At 36.5% G+C, this 14,732-nt stretch overlaps 1 protein-coding gene across 1 annotated transcript in view; it reads left to right on the top strand.

The window, feature by feature from the left end:
* OCA2 (OCA2 melanosomal transmembrane protein) overlaps positions 1-14,732 on the top strand; it is a 504,847-nt gene that overhangs the window by 235,066 nt on the left and 255,049 nt on the right. The gene's annotated exons all lie outside the window — the stretch shown is intronic.

Here is a 14,732-nt window from a genome sequence, read left to right as displayed (position 1 = left end):
TTAGGGCATACAGCATGATGGTTTGACTTACATGTATTGTGAAAAGATTACCACAGTAGGTTCAGCTAATATTTATTTTCTCTTATAGATACAATAAAAACAAAAGAAAGAAGAAAAGTTTAATAAAGGAAGAAAAATTTCCTCCTTGTGATGAGAACTCTTAGAATTTAGTCTCCTAACAATTTTTGTGTATATCATACAGCAGTGTTAGCTATAGCCTTCATATTGTGTATTATATCCCTAGGATTTTTTTTATCTTATAATGAAAAATTCAACTCTTTAGTCAAATAGATATATTCAGATTTTTATTTCTTCAGTCAGTTTCAGTAGTTTGTGTCTTTTTAGGAATTTGACAGCTTTAGGTTATCTAATTAGGATTTTTTTCAAAGGATTACAAGCATATCTTATAGATATTGTAAGTTCAGTTCCAGATCACTGCAATAAATCAAATATCATAATAAAGCAAGTCAAATGCATTTTTTGGTTTCCCAGTGCATGGAAAATTATGTTTACACTACGCTGTAGTCTATTAAGTGTGCAATAGCATTATGTCTAAAAAAAAGTATACATACTTTAATTTACAAATATTGCTAAAAAATGCCACCATCATTTGAGCTTTTAGCAGGTCACAATCATTGATCACAGATTACTATAACAAATATAATAAACATTAATGTAAAAGCTTGAAATATTGTGAGAATTACCAAGGTGTGACACAGAGACCTGAAGTGAGAAAATACTGTTGGAAAAATGGTGCTGATAGTCTTGCTCGATGCAGGGTTTCCACAAACCTTCAATTTGTAAAAAATGCAGTATCAAAGAAATTCAATCAAGTAAAATGCAATAAAATGAGGTTTACCTATATGTTATAATCTTTTTAAATTCAGTAAAGTCAGTAGTAATGTCCCTACTTTTCTTGGTCAGTTTAGCTAAAGGTTTATCAATTTTATTGTTCTTTTATGAGAATCAACTTTTGGTTGCTTTTTTCTATTATTTTTTCTGTTATTTGTTTCATTATATCCATTCTCATCTTTATTGTTTCCTTTCCTCTGCTTGCTTTAGGTTTAGTTTGCTGCTTTTTTTTTTTTCTTTTTTTTGTTCTTACCATGAAAGATTAGATTATCCACCTGAGATCTTTCCTTTTTTTTGAATGAAGGTGTTTACAACTGTAAATTTCCCTGTTAGTACTACTTTGCTGCATTCCAAATTTATTGTTATGTGTTTTCATTTCCATTCATCTCAAGTATTGTCTAATTTCATTATGATTTCTTCTTTGACCCATTGGTTTAAAGAGTGTGTTGTTCACTCAGGGAAGACTAATCCCCATAACATTTGGTTTAAAAACCAGAGAGGCTGATTTCTGTGAATTTATAAAACCAGTGGTACTTGGAGCCTGGAGCTTTAAAAGTCTGCTGAGTCAGCACTGAGTGAGCCTTGGGTGAGTGATAGCTGGATTGCTGCCCTTAAAGAGACTGCAACTTGTGTGGAGAGGCAGCATGAAAATAGCAGTTCATACAATGATGGGAGCAAACAGGAGGCAGATCTTGTCATACTAATTTTGGAGCATGTTTAGGGGCTTCTCTGAAAATGAGGGAACTAGCAGGTGCCATTTTCCTCCCCTACCCCCCAGCATAAGCACAGAGTTGCCTGTGAAAGGCAGGGCTGTACAGACACTTGCTACCTAACCCATTAGCCATGTACCATGTGCCCAAGTTCACCTGAGGACTGGCCCATTCCAGGCCTGCTAGCTTTGGCTCTGGGTCAGAGCAAGTTTTGTTAAAGCTGCACATGCTTTCTGATCAGACGCTTAGTGCACAGCTGCTGCAGGGCACTGTACAGTCCACCACTGTCCCTACACTGCACCTAGCTGTGTGCCTCCGACCACCTTGCATATCACACTCAGGCATGTACTCCCAGCCACCATTTCATGCTATGCCAAGGCTACCTTGCCTGTAGCACCCAGCTGAGTGCCTCCAGCAACCACAGCACACCATTCTCAGCCACATATGTGCGGTACACCCAGCAGCCAGGTGCGTGGCTGCCCCTGCCCAGCCACCATACTATGTCCAACCACATACCCCAGCCACCTTCACATGCTAGGTCCGGCTGTGCCAGTCTCCAGCAGCCCTGTCATGCATACCTTAGCCGTCATAGTGCTTTGAGGGATATAGCATAGGACAAGTGGACTAGTGAGAATTTTGCTAATACTGCTGCCCCCTTAGAGCTGGCCTGCCTGGGTCCCACTAACACCACAGAGAGCAAGCACAGCCCACAACAGTCAGAGAGTCAGTGCAGATGACTGCACTGAAAGGAAAAATGACTCTAGACACAATAGCAGGAGGTAAGCAACACGCATAGGATACTTTCCTGAAGTGCCAGGTTCTGGTGAACAGGGGACACCATGCTGCAGGGGCTCCAGATGTCTTCTTTATAAAGTTACTATTTTCAAGAGCAGAAGAGACACAGCTGACCTTAACACAGAGGCAGACAAAATGAGGATATAGAGTTTATTTGAAATAAAAGAACAGGACAAGGCCATGGCCACAGATCTAAGTAACATGCATGATAGAGAACTTAAAGCAATTATAATAAAGATACTCCTTGGGTGTGAGAAAAAAATGGACTGTGTGAGAAAAAAATGGAAGACATCAGTGAGACCCTTAACACAGAGATAAGGAATAACATAGCAGAGAGAAATGGCATAATAAACAAAATGAGAAACACACTTGATGGAATGGAATGGCCAGCTGGAAGAAGCAGAGGAATGATTTAATGACCAAGAAGACTACAGTAATGGAAAGAAGTCAGTGGAACAGAAGAGAGAGATAAGAATTATACAAAAGGAGAATAGAAGGAGAATTAAGTGACTCCCTCAAATGTAATGACATTTGTATTATAGGAGTCCCAGAAGAAGAGGAGACAGAAAATGGGGCAGAAAATGTATTTGAAGAAATAATAGTTGACAACCCCCCCCATTGGGGGGGGGGGAAACAGATACCCAGATGCAGGAGGCAAAGAGAACCCCCAACAAAATTTAAAAAAGCAGATCCACACCAAGACATATTGTAATTAAATTGGCAAAATATAATGACAAAGAAAAAAATCTTAAAAGCAGCAGGACAAAAGAAGTCATTAACATACAGGTGAAAACTGATAACACTAGCAGGAGATTTTTTCAACAGAAACATTGCAAGCCAGAAGGGAGTGCATGATATATTCAAAGCGTTGAATGGGAAAAATTTACAGCCAGTAATACTCTATTCAGCAAGGCTATCATTCAGAATAGAAGGAAAGATAAGGAGTTTCCGAGACAAAAAAAACCCAAAGGAGTTCATGACCACTAAACCAGTTCTGCAAGAAATATTTAAAGGGGACACTTTGTGTGGAAAGGAGAGACCATAAGAGATAGTATTGAGGTAGGGAACACAAAAGCAGTACACATGAATATTTCTGTAAAAAATAAGTCAAGGAACTTATAGAAAAGAATATAGAATATAATAAAATATACCTAAAATGTGAAGAGAGGGGAAAGGATTTGGTTCAAACTTAAATGACCATCAACATAATATAGATTGTTATTTGCAGAAAATGTTATATGCAAACCTAATGGTAAGCACAAATCAAAAGTCACTAATAAATAAGGAAGAATAAGGAGAAAGAAATCCAATATATCACTAAAGAAAATCAGCAAACCATGAAAAAAAGAAAGACAAGAAAGGAACAGAGAGACTCTTCAGATACAATCACAAAACAAGTAATAAAATGGCACTAAGTATGTATCTATCAATAATTACTTTGAATGTAAATGGACTAAATGTTCCAATCAAAAGACACAGGGTGACAAAATGGATGAAAAAGACCAACAAGATCCATCTTATGCTGCCTACAAGAGACCATTTTAGACCCAAAGACACCCGCAGCTTGAAAGTGAGAGTATAGAGAAACATTTATCATGCAAATGGATGTGAAAAGAAAGCCAGAGTAGCAATACTAATATCAGACAGAGTAGATTTTAAAACAAAAGCTGTAACAGAGACAAAGGAGGACACTATATAATAATAAAAGGTAAAATCCAAGAAGAAGATATAACAATTTTAAATATTTATGCCTCCAACTTGGGAGTACCCAAATATACAGAAACAATTAATAACAAATATAAAGGAACTTACTGATAATAATACAATAATAGTAAGGACCTAGCACCCTACTTATATCAATGGACAGATCAAGCAGAAAATTAACCAGAAAACAATGGCTTTGAATGACACACTGGAGTAGATGGATTTAACAGATATTTTCAGAACATTCCATCCTAAAAAAGTAGAGTATATATTATTTTCAAGTGCACATGAAACATTCTCCAGAATATATCACATATTAGCCCAAGAAACAAACCTTAACAAATTCACAATACCATGCATCTTTTCTGACCACAACACTATGAAACTTGAAGTCAACCACAAGAAAATTATCTGGAAAAACCACAAATACCTGGAGGTTAAATACCATACTACTAAAGAATTAATAAGTGAACCAGTAAATCAAAGAAAAAAAAATACATGGAAACAAATCAAAATGAAAACAGAACAGTCCAAAACCTCTGGGATACAGCAAAAGTGGTTCTAAGAGGGAAATTTACAGCAATACTGGTATACACCAATAAGTAAGAAAAATATCAAACAATCTAACCTTGCACCTAAGAGAGCCAGAAGAAGAACAACAAACAAAACCTAAATTCAGTAGATAGAAGGAAATTAGATTAGAGCAGAAATAAATGGTATAGAAAGTAAAAAGACAATAGAACAGATCAATACAACCAGGATCTGGTTCTTCACAAATATCAAATAAAATGATAAACCTCTAGCCAGACTTACCAAGAAAAAAAATAGAAAGGACTCAAATAAATAAGATCACAAATGAGAGAAAAAACTATCAACACCACAGAAATACAATCATAAGAGAATACTATGAAAAGCAATATGTCAACAAATTAGCCTTGAAGAAATGTATAAATTCCTAAAACATATAAACTACCACAGCTGAAACAGGAAGAAATAGAAAATTTGAACAGACCAATAACCAGCAAGGAAATTGAGTCAGTAATCAAAAACTCCCAATAAATGAAAGTCCAGGGCCAGATGGTTTTACATGTGAGTTCTACCACACATTTAAAGAAGTTAGTACTTATTCTTCTTAAACTATTCCAAAAAATAGAAAAGGAAGGAAAAATTTCAAATTCTTTCTATGAGGACAGCATTAACCTGGTACAAAAACTAGATAAAGACACCACTAAAAATGAGAAATACATGCCAATATCCCTGATGAACATAGATGCAAAAAAACTCTCAGCAAAATTCTAGCAAATCAAATTTAATAATATATTTAAAAAAATCATTCACCATGATCAAGTGGAATTTATTCCTGAGTTGCAAGTGTGGTTGAATATTCGCAAATCAATCATTGCGATACATCACCTCGATATGAGAAAGGAAAGGAACCATATGATAATTTCAATAGACACAGAGAAGGCATTTGACAAAGTACAACATCCATTGATTATAAAAACCCTCAACAAAGTAGGGTTAGAAGGAACATACCTCAACATAATAAAGGTCATATATGAAACATCCACAGTTAGCATAGTCCTTCATGGGGAAAAACCGAGATCTTCTCCTCTGTGATCAGGAACAAGAAAAGTTGTCTATTCTCACCACTTTTACTCAACATAGTATTACGAGTCCTGACTACAGCAATCAGACAACAGAAAGAAATAAAAGGTATGCAAATCAATAAGGAAAAGTAAAACTTTCACCATGTGCAGATGACATCATACTGTTTATAGAAAACCCAAAAGACTCCACCAAAAAATGCTAGACCTGACAAATTCAGTAAAGTTGCAGGATACAAAATCAATATACAGAAGTCTATTGTATTTACATATGCTAATAATTAAACAACAGAAAGAGAAATTAAGAAAATTATCCCATTTACAATTGCACCAAAAATAAGATAACTAGGAATAAACCTGACCAAAGAGGTGAAAGACCTGTACTCTGAAAAGTATAAAACACTGATGAAAGGAACAGAAAGATGTTTTGTGCACATGGATTGGAAGAACAAATGTTGTTACAATTTCTATACTACCTAAAGAAATATATAGATTTAATGCAATCCATATCAAAATACCACCAGCATTTTTTACAGAGCTAGAACAAAGAATCCTAAAATTTGTGAGGAATCACAAAAGACCTACAATAGCCAAAGCAATCTTGAAAAAGAAAAGCAAAGCTGGAGATATCACAGATCTAGACTTAAAGTTATATTGTATAGCTGTACTGATTAAAACACTATGGTACTGGCACAAAAATAGAGCATAGATCAATAGAACAGAGCAGAGAACTTAGAAATAAAGCCACAGTTAATATGGCTAATTAATCTTTGAGAAGGCACAGAAGAATATCCAATGGGAGAAAGACAATCTATTCAACAAATGATGTTGGGAAAACTGGATAGCAACATGCAAAAAAATGAAACTGTACCACTTTATTACACCATACACAAAAATAAATTCACAATGGATTAAAGACCTAAATGTGAGACCAGAAACCATAAAAATCCTAGAAAAGAACACAGACAGTAACTTCTTTGACATTAGTTTTAGCAACTTCTTATTAGATATGTCTCCTGAGGCAAGGGAAACAAAAGGAATAGTAAAGTATTCAGGTTATCTCAAAATAAAAAGCCTCTGCATATCAAAGGAAGCAATCAACAAATCTAAAAAGCAACCTATGGAATGGGAGAAGATATTTGCAAATGACATACTTCATAAAGGATTGGTATCCAATGCATGTGAAGGACTTATAAAATTCAATATGCCAAAAACAAATAGTCCAGTTAAAAAATGGGCAGAGGACATGAACAGGCACTTCTCCAAAGAAGACATACAGATGGCCAACAGGCACATGAAAAGATGTGCATTATCACTAATCATCAGGGAAATGCAAATCAAAACCACAATGATATATCACCTCACACATGTCAGAATGGCTAAAATAAACAGCACAAGAAACAACAGGTGTTGGTGAGGACATGGGGAAAAAGGAACCTTCTTGCACTCTTGGTGGGAATGCAAAGTGGTACAGCTACTCTGGAAATCAGTATGGAGTTTCCTCAGGAAGTTAAAAATAGAACTACTGTATAATCCAGAAATTGAACTACTGAATATTTACCCAAAGAATACAAGAACACTAATTCATAGGGATACATTCACCTCCATGTTTATAAGCAGCATTATATACAATAGGCAGGATATAGAAGCAGCCCAGTGTCCATTGATTGATGAACGTATAAAGAAGTGGCATATGATACACATGCGCACGTGCACACCCACACTCCCTCCCCCCACACAGATACATACAATGGTATATCATTCAGCCATAAAATAGAATGAAATCTTGCCTTTTGCAACAACATTGGCTGTAGGTAGAGAGTATAGTGCTAAGTGAAATAAGTCAGAGAAAGACAATTATATGATTTCATTCATAAATTGAATTTAAGAAAGAAAACAAACAAATGGGAGAGAGAGAGAGAGAGAGAGGTAAATCAAGGAACAGACTCAATTATATAGAACAAACTGATGGTTAATGGAGGGGAAGTGGGTGGGGATGGGCTAAATTGGTGATGGAGATTAAGGAGTGAGTTTGTAGTGATGAGCACAGGGTGATGGAATGATGTATAGAAGTGTTGAATTACTATATTGCACACCTGAAACTAATATAACACTGTATGTTAACTAACTGGAATTAAAATAAAAACTTATGGGTGCCTAGGTGGCTCAGTTTGTTGAGCATCTGACTCTTGATTTTGGCTCAGGTCATGATCCCAGTGTCGTGGGATTGAGCCCTGTGTCAGGCTCTGCACTGGGTGTGGAGCCTGCTTAAGATTCTCTCTCTCTCCCCCCTCTGTGCATCTCCTCAGTTATTTCCCTCTCTCTCTAAAAAGTAATGATAAAAACTTAGAAAAACAAAAAGAAAAAAAAATCTCTGGGCCAGGCAGAAATCTGAGTTAGCTTTTGTACAAGAGTCCGCTTTCTCCCCAGGTCGCTTGATTCCTGAATACTGCTCATATTCCTTTCCAATAAAAAAATAAAGATTGTCTTGTTCAATTTCCACATATATGTGTTATTTCCCCAATTTTTTTTAGTTATTGAGTTTTAATTGTGGTCAGAGACCATACTTAGCATGATTTCCTTTTGCATTTATTATTTTACATGTAAAATCCTTTTACATTTATTTAGGCTTGTTTTATGGACTAATATGTGATCTACTCTAAGGAGTTTTCCATAATCATCTAAGAAAAATGTGTATTCTGTTGTTCAGTGGAGCATTCTGTAGATGTCTATTAGGTCTAGTTGTTTCACAGCGTTGTTCAAGTCTTCTGTTTCTTTGTTGATCTTCTCTCTGGCTTATCCATTATTGAAAAGGGGGTACTAAACTCTCAAACTATTCTTGGTGAATTGTCTAGTGTTCCTTTCAATTCTGTCAATTTCACTTCATGTATTTGTGGCTCTCTTGTTAGGTGCATATATATTTATAATTCTTAGGTCTCCTTGGGAAAAAATGACCTTTTAATCATTATAACAGTTTTTTGTGTTAAAATCTGTTTTTAGTGGTACTAATAGCCACTCCAGCTTTATTTGATTTTGATAGGTCTAGGTGTGGATTTCTTTGAATTTATTCTATACGATTTCATTGAACTTTTTAGATGTTTTCATTACATTTGGGACATTTTTCTCCTGTATTTTTCAAATACTCTTTTTGCTTCCTTCCCATTTTCTTCTCCTTGGGGACCCCCTTTATGTGTATGTTGGTACACTTTATGGTATCCTGCAGATTTCCGAGGCTCTATTTATTTATTTTTTCTTTTTTCTTTTTTCTTTCTTTCTTTCTGTTACTGAGACCAGATAATCTCAAATGACCTATTTTGAAGTTTGTTCATTCTTCTTCCAGCTCAAATATGCTGTTAAGTCCCTGTAATACATTTAAAGATTTTAGTTATTGTACTTTTAAAATATAAGATTTTGATTATTTATTCTTTGTGTATCTCTTTCTTTTAAAAAATTATTTATTTGGTGAGATGATGTTCTCATACTTTAGTTCATTGAACATATTTTAAATAACTGATTTAAAGGCTTTGTCAGGTAAGTCCAATGTCTGGGCTCTCTCAAAGACACTTTCCTTCTTTCTTTCTTTCCTTTTTTCTTTCTTAATTTAAATCTAAGTTAGTTAACATATAGTGTAACAATGACTTCAGGAATAACACCCAGTGCTCATCCCATCAAGTGCCCTTCTTAATGCTCATCACCTATTTAGTCCATCCCCTGACCCAACACCCCACCCCCAACCCTCAATTTGTTCTCTGTATTTAAGAGTCTCTTATGGTTTGTCTCCCTTACTATTTTTATCTTACTTTTGCTTCCCTACCCCTGTGTTCATCTCTTTTGTTTCCTAAATTCCACATATGAGTGAAATCATATAATATTTATCTTTCTCTTACTGACTTATTTTTTGTTTTGCTTAGTATACTACACTCTAGTTTCATCCACATTGTTGCAAATGGCAAGATTTCATTCTTTTTGATCGCTGAGTAATATTTTAGTGTGTGTGTGTGTGTGTGTGTGTGTGTGTGTGTGTGTGTATCACATCTTTTTTATCCATTCATCAGACGATGGACATTTTGGCTCTTTCCATACTTTGACTATTGTCTATAGTGCTGCTATAAACATTGGGGTGCATGTGCCCCTTCGAATCAGGATTTTTTGTATCCTTTGGATAAGTAGCTAGCAGTACAATTGCTGGGTTGTAGGGTAGTTCTATTTTTAATTTTTTTGAGGAACCTCCATACTGTTTTCCAGAGGTGCTGCACCAATTTGCATTTCCACCAGCAGTGCAAAAGGGTTTCTCTTTCTTCACATCCTCACCAATGTCTGTTGTTTCCTGAGTTGTTAGTGTTAGCCATTTGACAGGTGTGAGGTGGTATCTCATTGTGGTTTTGATTTGTATTTCATCTCAAGGATAGTTTCTTTTTTTTATTAAAATTTTTTAAATGTTTATTTTTGAAAGAGAGACAGAGCTTGAGTGGCAGAGAGACAGGGGAGGGGCAGGGAGAGAGTGAGACACAGAATATGAAGCATGATCCAGGTTCTGAGCTATCAGCACAGAGCCTGATGCAGTGCTTGAACTCACGAACTATGAGATCATGACCTGAACCCAAGTTGGATACTTAACCAACTGAGCCAGCCAGGCACCCCTCAAGGACAGTTTCTATTGACTACCTCTTTTCCCCTGTGTATAAGCCATATTATCTTGTTTCTTTGTATGTGTTGTTAACTTTCTTTTCTGTTTCCTTTGTAGTTGTTGAAAAGTGGACATTTCAAATAACATAATATGGCAGCTCTGGATATCAGATTTTCCCTTCTCAGCATTTGTTGTTGTTGCTGTTTGTTTGTTTAGTAAATTTCCTGAACTACTTCTGTAAAGTCTGTATTTTTTGTCATGTGTGACCACTGAAGTCTGTGCCTGGTAGTAGGAAGGTAATGATTGGATAGAGACTTCCTTATATGCTTTAAACCAATCATTCCCCTGCATTTGCCAAGAGGCTCTGTGTGTTTGGGCATGCCTTCAATGTTCCAACATGCAATTTAAAACTTTTCCAATGCCTTCACTTCCTGCTTCTATAAGGCCTTAGGGCCAGCCAGAAGTGAGAGATTAGGTTCTTCTCATGTCTTTCTTGGGCACATACACAATCCTATGAATGCAGCTAGATTCCCAGGAACATATGAATGCTTTTCAAAATCTCTTACGGGAATCTTATACTCCAGCTTTTCTTTTAAGATTTTTTGGTCAGCTTCAAAGCCCCAATTGTTATTGCTGCCACAAACAGCTGATATGTTAAATAGTTGCCACTGATTATGTTTAACCTAACCCTGGGGGGAAAAAACTGTAACCAGTGAGTGTGCTTCTAGTCATGTAGTCCTGAAAGTGATCTTTCAGGTCCTGCCTTAAAGGAGTGGGAGTTTTCAAGGAACTTCTAGACAGGTCAAACAGTGACAGTTCTCTGGGATGTGGCTTTTGGGAAACTCAAATCCTATTCTTTCTCTTTAGTGGCTGCTAGGATGCTGGTTTTCATTGTGATTATGGGGAAGTTGGTTTTTATTTTATTTATTTGTTTCTTTGTTTTTAATTTATTTTTTAAAATTTACATTCAAGTTAGTTATCATATAGTGCAACAATGATTTCAGGAGTGGATTCCTTAATGCCCCTTACCCATTTAGCCCATCTCCTCTCCCACAACCCCTCCAGTAACCCTCTGTTTGTTCTCCATATATAAGAGTCTCTTATGTTTTGTCCCCCTCCTTGATTTTATATTATTTTTGCTTTCCTTCCCTTATGTTCATCTGTTTTGTCTCTTAAAGTCCTCACATGAGTGAAGTCATATGATATTTGTCTTTCTCGGACTAAGTTTTTAAAAAACTCTTTGATGTTTTTATTTTTGAGAGAGAGAAGAGAAACAGAGTACAAGCAGGGGAGGGGCAGAGAGAGGGGAGACACAGAATCCAAAGCAGCCTTCAGGCTCCGAGCTGTCAGCATAGAGCCTGATGTGGCGTTTGAACCCACGAACCGTGAGATCATGACCTGAGCTGAAGTTGGACGCTTAACTGGCTGAGCCACCCAGGCGCCCCTTCTCTGACTAATTTTGCTTAGCCTAATACCCTCTAGTTCCAACCACATAGTTGCAAATGGCAAGATTTCATTCTTTTTGATTGCCAAGTAATACTCCATTGTATAAATATGCTACATTTTCTTTATCCATTCATCCATCGATGGACATTTGGGCTCTTTCCATACTTTGGCTATTGTTGATAGTGCTGCTATAAACATGGGGTGCATGTGTCCCTTGAAACAGCATACCTGTATCCCTTGGAAAAATACCTAGTAGTGCAATTGTTGGGTCATAGGGTAGTTCTATTTTTAATTTTTTGAGGAAACTCCTTACTGTTTTCCAGAGTGGCTGCACCAGTTTGCATTCCCACCAGCAGCGCAAAAGAGATCCTCTTTCTCTGTATCCTCGCCAACATCTATTGTTTCCTGAATTATTAGTGTTAGCCATTCTGACAGGTGTAAGGTGGTATCTCATTGTGGTTTTGATTTGTTTTTGCCTGATGATGAGTGATGTTAAGCATTTTTCATGTGTTGGTTGGCCATCAGGATGTTTTCTTTGGAGAAGTGTCTATTCATGTCTTTTTCCCATTTCTTCACTGGATTCTTTGTTTTTTGGATGTTGAGTGTGATAAGATCTTTTTTTTTTTTTTTTTTTTTCAACGTTTATTTATTTTTGGGACAGAGAGAGACAGAGCATGAATGGGGGAGGTGCAGAGAGAGAGGGAGACACAGAATCGGAAACAGGCTCCAGGCTCCGAGCCATCAGCCCAGAGCCCGACGCGGGGCTCGAACTCACGGACCGCGAGATCGTGACCTGGCTGAAGTCGGACGCTTAACCGACTGCGCCACCCAGGCGCCCCTAAGTGTGATAAGATCTTTATAGATTTTGGATACTAACCCTTTATCTGATATGTCATTTGCAAATATCTTTTCCAATTCCATTGGTAGTCTTTTAGTTTTGTTGATTGTTTCCTTTGCTTTGCAGAAGCTTTTTATTTTGATGAGGTCCCAATAGTTCATTTTTGCTTTTGTTTCCCTTGCCTCCAGAGACTTGTTGAGTAAGAAGTTGCTGCGGCCAAGACCAAAGAGATTTTGCCTGTTTTCTCCTCGAGAATTTTGATGGCTTTCTGTCTTACATTTAGGTCTTTAATCCATTTTGAGTTTATTTTTGTGGATGGTGTAAGAAATTGTCCAGGTTCAGTCTTCTGCATGTCGCTGTCAAGTTTTCCCAGCACCACTTGCAGAAGAGACTGTCTTTATTCTATGGGATATTTTTTCCTGCTTTGTCAAAGATTAGTTGGCCATATGTTTGTGGGTCCATTACTGGGTTCTCTATTCTGTTCCATTGATCTGAGCATCTGTTCTTGTGCCAGTACCATACTGTCTTGATGATTACAGCTTGAAGTGTGGGATTTTGATGCCCCCTGCTTTGGTTTTATTTTTCAAGTTCAGGGTCTTTTCTGGTTCCATACAAATTTTAGGATTATTTGTTCTAGCTCTGTGAAGAATGCTGGTGTTATTTTATAGGGATTGCATTGAATATGCAGATTGCTTTGGGTAGTATCAACATTTTAACAGTATTTGTTCTCAATCCAGGAGCATGGAATATTTTCCCATTTTTTGTTTCCTCTTCAATCTCCTTCAGGAGTTTTCTTCAGTAGTTTTCAGTGTATAGATTTCAGTGTATAGATTTCAGTGTATAGATTTTTCACCTCTTTGGTTAGATTTATTCCTAGGTATTTTATGGTTTTTGGTGCAATTGTAAATGGGATCGATTCCTTGATTTCTCTTTATGTCACTTCATTGTTGGTGTATAGGAATGCAACCGATTTCTGTGCATTGATTTTATATCCTGCAACTTTGCTGAATTCATGAATCAGTTCTCACACTATCTTGGTGGAATCTTTTGGGTTTTCCATTTAGAGTATCATGTCATCTGTGAAGAGTGAAAGTTTGACTTCCTCCTGGCCAATTTGAATGCCTTTTATTTCCTTGTGTTTTCTAATTGCAGAGGCTAAGACCTCCAATACTATGTTGAATAACAGTGGCGAGAGTAGACACCCCTGTCTTGTTCCTGACCTTAGGGGGAAAACTCTCAGTTTTTTCCCATTGAGGATGATATTAGCGTTGGGTCATTCATATATGGCTTTTATGATCTTGAGTATGATCCTTCTATCCCTACCTTCTTGAGGGTTTTTATCAAGAAAGGATGCTGTAGTTTCTCAAATGCTTTCTCTGAAATTATTGAGAGGGTCATGTGGTTCATGTCCTTTCTTTTATAGATGTGATGAAACACATTGATTATTTTGTGTATATTGAACCAGCCCTGCATCCCAGGTATAGATCCCACTTAGTCGTGGTGAATAATTTTTTTAAGGTATTGTTTGATCTGGTTGGCTAATATCTTGTGGAGGATTTTTGCATCCATGTTCATCATGGAAATTGGTCTGTAGTTCTCCTTTTTAGTGGGGTCTCTGTCTGGTTTTGGAATCAAGGTAAGCTGGCTTCATTTCTATTTTTTGGAACAACTTCAGGAGAATAGGTGTTAACTCTTCCTTAAATGTTTAGTAGAATTCCCCTGGAAAGCCATCTGGCCCTGGACTCTTGTTTTTTGGGAGATTTTTGATTACTAATTCGATTCCTTTATTGGTAATGGGTCTGTTGAAATTTTCTTTTTCTTCTGTTTCAGTTTTGGTAGTGTGTATATTTCTAGGAATTTGTCCATTTCTTCCATATTGCCCATTTTATTGGCATATAGTTGTTCATAATATTTTCTTATTATTGTTTTTATTTCTACTGTGTTGGTTGTGATCTCTCTTCCTTCATTCTTGATTTTATTTATTTGGGTCCTTTTTCTTTTTGGTAAAACTGGCTAGTGGTTTATCAATTTTGTTAATTCTTTCATAGAACCAGCTTCTGGTTTCATTGATCTGTTCTACTGTTTTGGTTTTTTTGTTTTTTGTGGTTTTTTTTTTTTTTTTTTTGGTTTTGATAGCATTGATTTCTGCTCTA

This window comes from Leopardus geoffroyi, chromosome B3 (assembly GCF_018350155.1).
Source record: "Leopardus geoffroyi isolate Oge1 chromosome B3, O.geoffroyi_Oge1_pat1.0, whole genome shotgun sequence".
NCBI classification, from domain to species: Eukaryota; Metazoa; Chordata; class Mammalia; order Carnivora; family Felidae; genus Leopardus; species Leopardus geoffroyi.
The sequence above is the reverse complement of the archived record's forward strand: the minus strand, read 5'-3'. Positions and strand labels throughout refer to the sequence as shown.